This window comes from Myotis brandtii, unplaced genomic scaffold (assembly GCF_000412655.1).
Source record: "Myotis brandtii unplaced genomic scaffold, ASM41265v1 scaffold208, whole genome shotgun sequence".
In the NCBI taxonomy this organism is placed as follows: domain Eukaryota; kingdom Metazoa; phylum Chordata; class Mammalia; order Chiroptera; family Vespertilionidae; genus Myotis; species Myotis brandtii.
In genome coordinates, this window is record NW_005357764.1 from 5,939,980 (window position 1) to 5,948,126 (window position 8,147).

The window sequence follows — 8,147 nt, forward strand, 5'->3', positions numbered from 1 at the left end:
AGAAATCACGGGCGCTCCTTCCTGGCAGGTGAGAAGCAGGTGTGCATTCTCTAACCTCTCTTCCTCCTTCCAGCTGGACACTGAAAAGCACGTGGTCCGCAAGAGTGAAGGAGTCAAAACGCGCAGAGCCTGGGCCCTGATGCACCGGGTGGGGAAAGCTGCCCTCCAACCAGGAGCATCAGCAACAACAAAGCTCCTATTGCAAGAAGCCACTGACATTCTGGGGGCTGTTTGTTCACAGCAGCCAGTGTTGCCACAATGAATACCAGACCAAGGCGAGCTGTTCCACGGAGCTTAGGCTGAGCAGGCCGAGATTTGCATCAGCTGAAGACGTGCAAGGGACTGAAGCATTTCTGCTTCTTCGAAACCTTCCCCAGGCAGCAGATCCTCTTTTTGTACAAAGCAGCCAGCAATTGCTGGGATATTTTTTACCAACAACCAAAAAAATATTCTTAATGTTTAATCATAATTATTATTTGTAAGCAAATCACTGTGGTGGATTTAAGCAGAAAATAAATGTGTTAAAGAACATTGAATAGACGATGATAGATGGATGCTAACATAGATGAAAAATGAAAGGGGAACTGGATACTCACAGGGTGCCAAATTAGCATCCATAGCGTACCTGCTGTTCTAAGGGGTAAAGCCCAATTTTGTAATGAAGGATTCAGGCTGCCACCCACTGAACCCACTGATCAAACGGGTCGCCCTGCAAGTCGGGGCACAGACATTATCAGCCCCCAGAGGCAGTGCGGAGGGAAGTACACCCCATCACTGCCAAATGTTCTTTCCAAAACAATTAAACTCTAATCTAATCAAGTCTCTCAACATCTTCTTTGCAGGAAATGCCAGGGATACAGGAACAAGGGGAAACACTACCACCAGGAAGTAATCAGGTGAATCCAAAATGTGAGAACTTCCGCAGGACAACAGAGCTGGTTTCCCCGGCAAAGCAAATCGGCGACGTGGGAAGATTCAGCCGTGAAAGAGACTTCCGAGACAGGAAAGCTGTGTGCAAAGTGTGGACCTTGCGTGGATCCCAACTTAAACAAAAGGCATTTTGACACAATCAGGGAAATACAGACCGGATGTTAGAGGATAATAAGGGATTTCTGTTAATCTTGCTGGGTAAGATGAAATTGTAAGGTTATGTAAGAAAATGTCCTATTTTTTAGGAATTTATACTTAAGTCTTAGGAGTGAAATATTCTTTGAATTATTTAGCTAAAAAGAGAGACAGGAGGGGGGAGGGGTGGCAAGAGAAAAAAGAAAGTGGAACAAAATCTTATACTTGTTGAATCTGCCTGGTAAGTATATAGGGGCTTGGGTTCATTGTGTGATTTTTCTCTCTCTACTTTTGTTTATGGTTAATATAATATGTTTATAGGTAATATGGTTTACAATAAAGGATGCTAAATAGCTCCCAGAGTCCCTGTGTGGGCGAGAGATCCAGCCTTAGAAGCCCATGCCAGGAGCAGAACCCAACGTCTGTTCCAGAACTGGTCCCCGGGAGCCACCACCGATGCCCCAGCACCAGGCGCAGGCAGCTTGGCTGGAGCTGCCACCAACACCTGACACAAGGCATCGCCGTTAGGACCACTGCCCCTGTCGTGGCTGCCGCCGTCACCAGACTGGAGTCCAGATGGTCCCTTCTTGCACCTTGCTTGCAAGGGAAGCCAGAAAGTGAGCACCTGGCATTTTCAATTGTTTATAGTAAGAGACAGGTTGTCTCAAAAGAAATTACCTGAGAATTAATGGGTTCAGATCTTGGAAAAGCCAAAAAGAATGGCAAATGACCATAGCACATATCTATATAAAAACAGGCAACTTGTTTTTGGTACAAACAGGAGACCCCTCCTGCTGCAGAGCTTTATAGTCAAGACCTAGAAACTGAAACCTAGTGAGAGGCTTCCTGGAAGCGAGCTCCCATGGACAGGGAGACCCGAGCAGGAGGGCAAGAATGGAGATGAAAAGTGAAAGAGAACAGGGAAGGACGAAGCTAAGGTGACCACATGCCCTGGTTTCCTGGGACCATCCACCTTACACCCACTGTCCCAGCGTAATTATTAACAGTGCCCCTTTGTTATCAAAACAACCCTGGTTCGGACAATACATAATATGAGCGACCACAGAAACCGTGAAAAAAAAATGGAGGGAGAGGGGGTTGTGTGCCATGAAGAGCCAGCCCAGGTGGAGAGCTGAGTACATTTGGGGAAAGGGAAGGGGGTGCTGTGGAGGAAATGCAGGGCTGGGTCAAACAGGGCCTGGAAGCCAGGGGAGGAGCTCCTACGTCACCCTGTGGGCAGTAGGGAGCCAGTGAGGATTCTTGAGCAGGATAATCATAGGCCAAATGCTCAGAAAGGATAGGGAGTGAGATACTGGAGGCCAGGAAACCAGCCAAAAATCCAGGTGCTGGGAGGATGATGGTGCCCGAAGGAGGACCTGTAAAGGCAGGGGTATCAGACGCCAAGTGCCGTACAGGCGTCTGAGGGGACAGAGCAAGAAGGGAGAATGAAGGCAGGTGACCGTGGGGTACACTCATGCACGTCTCTAAATCAAACCTGCTGCCCTCCTTGAGTGACAGAGAGGACTTTCCTCCAAGACTTTGCGTTGCATGGAGAACGGGAAAGGCTGATGTGACAAAATTGTGCCTTTGATGTATGAACACTCCTCGCCCCTCCGGACCCTCATAAACAAGAGTTCGCCGAGGGTTCCCCCGGCACGCCCAGTGTGCACAGCTCCCGTAACCAGAGGTCTCAGAAGGTGGATTTCCTCTTATAGTCGAGAGACTATTTCCATTTTGAGGGGCTGAGACACACTTCCGATTAATTGTTAATTTAGCCTTTGGAGACCTCAATTTATATGCAGCATTGACCAGTGTCTGCCAGCAAGGTGAGCAGAGGGAGGTGGAGGGCCTTAGGAAATTAATGTGATGGCTTCAGCTCATTACTAGATGAGCTGGTTCTTGGAGCCCAGGAACTTGGTCCATTCATTCAAAACCTCTCTAAAATCCAATTAAAATCAGAGGTCACACGAAGCAGCCTTGTTTATTTCCTCATTACTGCGAGGTGAGCGCCGGCTGCAGAGCTGCAGAAACCTGCGGAGGTGAGAGTGGAGCCGTCTGAAGGAGCATGGGGTCCAGCCAGAAGCAGGAAAGCTGGGGGTGGTAACACTCCGGGACCGTCATGGAAACGCAACATGCCATCTGGGGAAGGCGTTATTTCATAAGAATAGGGATCCCATCTTCAAGAAATAGTTTTATTCTCCTTAGCAGACATGAAATACCCTTTTGGGGGACCCACAAACATCAACTCCAGCCAAAAAGAGGTAGAAAATTAACCTCCCAGAGAGAGGCCAGAAGTCTGCTGATGTGTGGAAGGAAACATTCGTCTTTCGTTCATTCATCCTTTTAACAATATCTAAGAGGCTAGTTGCACAGTGGGGAGATCTTACTAGAGGCTAGTTCCTCAGGAAATCAGAGACCCAACTCCCAGCAGGGCTGAAGGATGGTGTCACAGACAGAACACCCCTGCCCTCTCCAACCCCCTCCTCCACCAAGCAGAAGCCAGGGGAGTCCTGCTTGGACATGAGTCCACTCCCTCTCTGCTTGGGTTCCTCTGCTATAAAATGAGGACGTTGATTCTCTCAGGGGGTAGTTTTCTGAACAAGGTCGGCCTGCACCAGGGTTGGGACAGGGGAAGTCCTCACTATCCCCCAGGAGGAGAAAGGGCCACATGGGTCTGGCCATAGCTCCCTACTCCAGGCTAGCCCCCCTCTTTTGTCTTACCTATTAAATGTCCTCATAAGGTTTAATTATTAAAAGGGTTTGGCTGCTAGATAGATGTTTGAAAGTCAAGACTAGGGTTCAGTGGCAAATACATTTCACCAGCATTAAACAAGAGGTGATGCGTTGCTGAGCTCCATCGAGAAGTAAAATGAGACTGGGGCGCAGAAGGCCTTGGGCCTTCCTGTGACATTCTGCAAGGGGCTGCCTGTGAGCCAGCTCCTCACCAGGACGCTCGCTGCCAAAACAGCCACGCTTGGCTTTTCCTGCCCAAAGCACCTAAGCAGACGCTGGGGGAAGGGAGAGCGGACCCAGCCACGTGCTGGGAAGAAACCACTCCCCTCCTACCAGCCTGCTGAACCTTTCACCTGCTGAGGCTGCTGAATGGTGCCTCGGTCCAGGAACCCCACCAAAGACAAACCCCAGTTCCATGGAGGACAAGTAAGAAGGGGGTGCTGAGTATTGAGAACAGAGGGCCAGTCCAGGTGCCGGCCAGCCCTCCCTGTCTTCCCTGGAATCACTTGCTTCAACCACAGGGCAAGAGCCTGGGGTGAGAGGAGGGGGCTGGGGGGCTGGTCCCACCTCTTCACTTCACAGAGACACTGAGGTCACAGTGGGCTCAGGAGCAGTCAATGCAGGCCTTAGGTCTCCCCTGTTCCCAGCTTCTGTGCCACTTGGAGGACACACACCCCGGAAGCCACCCGCTGGCTTCCCTCTCAGGCGACATACTGAGAAACAAGCCCAGACCAGTCTCTGCTCCAAACGTCCAAGGCTGGGCTGAAGGTCTTTCGGGTGGCACCACACTTTGGCCTGGAATCCGGGATTCATTCCAACCCGCTTCCCAAGATGGCTCTGGCATAAATTCTATCTTAGCGCAAACTGATCTTTACTGGCTGCCACCACGGCCACTTACCACTGCATTGACCTTTGCTTCTAGGTTAATTACAAATAGTTTTGTCTATTGGAGAAACTGAACTGAATTAGCTTAGTTTTCGTCTCTCATCAATAATTCAAATGACCATTTCCCATAAAGGAACAATGAAACTATCCAGGGTGGGCAAGGCAGAACCTCACTCCTTGAGGGGCCTTCTGGGGCGGGGAGAGGGGCACAGCCCCTGCAAGCAGGTCCAGGGCCCCCGGGACGGCCCCACGCCTGATTTCCCTCGGTCTCGGCTGGACCAGTGCCAGGAGCGCGGAGGACGTCCCGGCTGGTCCGGCCTGTCTGACAGCCCATTAGCCCCAGCTGTCAGAGACATCTGCCTGCTCTGATTACCGTCAGAGCGATGGCCCCAGCATCCCGCTGGCTCCCCCTGCCCTGAACTGTCATCAAGTGATTGTGCTTCCACTTTGAGGCACTCAGAACCCATCCCTACTGCTATTTATAACCGTCCTGTGAGGTCACCTGCCGGTGAGGCTGGAGAGGGAGTGGGCCACTTCAAAGGCCCCAGGCAGCACCAACTTCCTGCCGCTGCCCCTAGGCAAGAAACAGGCGACCTCTGAGCTGAGCAAAATCCATCCATCCGGTCAGCTTTGGTTGTGCTCCAGGGCTGGGCCTCCAGGTACACAGGAAGGACCCCCAGGCTATTGCAGCTTCTGATGTCGTGGATGTCAGGAGAGGCCTGGAGAAATGGGTTCAGACGGTGCCACAAGGCTCCATGCCCAGGTTACACCCTAAGGGCTGGCCCTGGTGCCCAAAATCATGCTATGAATACAGAGGGGCTAAACATCCCCAGCCTCTCACAGGTACTGAGCCATCCTGTATTTCCTGGGGCTGCCGTAACAAATTACCACAAACTGAGTGGCTCTTAACAACAGAAATGTATTTTCTCACCGTTCTGGAACCCAGAAATGCAAAACCCGGCAGGCCCGCCTCCCTCCCAGGGCCCTAGGGGAGAACCAGTTCCTTGCTCCTTCCAGCACCTGGTGGCTCAGTGTTCTTGCCTCGGGGCCATATCCCTCCTCTCCTCCTGTCTGTGTCTTCTCCTCTCTGTCTGTCTCAATCTCCCTCTGCCTTTCTCTTGTTAGGGTGCTTGACATTGGATTTAGGGTTCACCAGGATAATGCCAGATCCTTTACTTAATTACATCTGCATAAACACTTTCTCCATAAAGGCCACATTCACAGGTTCCAGGGACATGGACATACCTTTTGGGGCCACCCATTCAACCCATTTCACAACTTCCTATGAAAAAAACAGCAGGAGTGTGGCTTTGGGGTCAGGAAGCTCTGGGTTTGAATCCCACCTCTGCCACTTACTTAATAACTAAAAGTCAGTCCTTTCTTAGAATGTCACCAACACCTAGTATGACTCCGGCAAAGGGCCCCTCCAGGCAGTGATCTGCAAACAGGCCTCGCCCTCCTCCTCTCTCACCACAGAAGGCCACCTGCACACTCAGCGACAGTCCTCCCCAGGCCCAGATGGGAGCCAGGATTTCATGGGTCCTGCAATATGGCCTGCAGTGCAGCCATTTGCTGCCCCCACTCCAGGAATTCAGCACTCTGTCACCTCTCACCATGCCGTGTCTTCCCAGACTCTGGAACCTGGCTGCCTTCCCGCTCCTTTCTGCCTCAGTGCCCCCAGCAACACCCGTAGGTCTCCATCCAGGCTTTGTTTGCTTTCAATTACTGAGCCAACTAAATGAGCCCCCAGCACGACCATGTGCAGACACACCTGGCTGCCTCCCACAGGTAATGAGTCGCTCAGCCATGCTCAAGGGCAGGTCTTCCTGGCGGCAGGGGCAGGGGGATTCAATCGACTGAACAAAGTCAGAGTGACCTAGGAGGTCAAAGAATATTGAAGAAGGAGCGTGGTGCCCCGCCGCGGGCGCCCTGCCTCCCTCACACCGCCCTGGGACCAGCAGGTATTGATGCAGCCAGTCTCAGACTACGTGCTTCTAACAGGAGCACTGATTTCTCTGGGGAAGTGGACACTGAGCAAACACTCTATTGTCTATCGGCACCGAGACAGAGATCCTTAACGTCACTTGTGAGTGACTAACAGAAGAAAAGTCAAGTTTGTCTTAAGGCCAAGGTGAAGACGTAGACTCCTCTAGCATCGTTTTCCTCCATCAGCTGAAAAGGCCTGCAAAGCCGTGGTTTCTTTCACACCGCCCCACCCCAAATCCCGCACCCTGCATGCAAGGCTGGCCACACGCATCAAGGCTGGAGCCATCGTCAAACAAGAGAAGATCATCTTCAATGACCCAGGGGGTGGCAAAGGGCAGAACAGGACGCGTGGGCACAACGGGGGGTCCTGCAGGGCTCAAGGATCGGGATTCACCTCAAAGCCTGTGAGGTCAGCCACACACGGCAAATCTATGTCCATCCCAGCCCCTGCCCAGGGAAGAGCCACCAAAAGGCTCAGAACAGCTTGGTGTTTCCCAGGTGACAGAGCTGCTGAGGGAAGCCAGAGGCTGTCAGTGTCCCATGTGGAACCCCAGAGGGCACAGAGCTTTGGGTGTAGGTGACAGTGGTCCGGGTGTAGTCACCCTGCTATGGGTTGACTGGGACAGATTCCCGAGGGGACGGTGATAGCCGGGGTTTGTGTGCGCTGGCGGGTCAGTCCACAACCAGAGGCGCCACGGCCTTGAGGATAAAAGACAGATATATTTTTTATCCCTTCTTTGCAAAAATCCTAAGTACATATGCAGAGGTACAGACACGCGTACGGAAGTCTCTAGAAGGTGGCACACTAAAGTGTTAACCACATCTCATCCTCAGTGGTGGGATTTGGGATTTGCTTTTCATTATGCTTTGTCTCTGCTTTCCAAATGTTCTACAATATACACCATATTACTTGTGTAATGTGGAAAACTGCTATTTTATAAACTGTACAAATGCAAAGAATTGGCAATCTTAATAATTTTCATATCCCTGCATTTACTCTGTAAGAACTGTTTGTAACCGACCGTGCCTAATTAGATGATAGAGAAAACCCAGCCCCACCCTCAGGCGATCGTGTTTGGGGTACCAGGGGCACCATGACCCTCCCGGACCAATGGGGACACTGGACCCTCACTTCTCTTCCCCTGCTAATGCTGAAGCGCCAGCGCCACTGTCTATCCCATTTAAGAATAACCAAAGGAACCAAATTGATTTCATAAATCACTTAGTCTTTACAGCTTACTCCTCGAGGACACGCATACAGGCTTCTAGCAAAGATGGCGCAAAATAACAAGACAGATGTAGTAACTAATACAAAGTGCTTGGTTCACTAAACAAAGAGCTTTTGATGCTATAACTCAATTTGCGTTGGCATAATAGGATCTGAGAGGCTAAGCAGAGCCATATACAACACGGCAGCCGTGAAGGCAAAGAGGAGAGTGGAGCACAGTAGAGCTTCCGGCTGCCCGTTTTACCCCCAA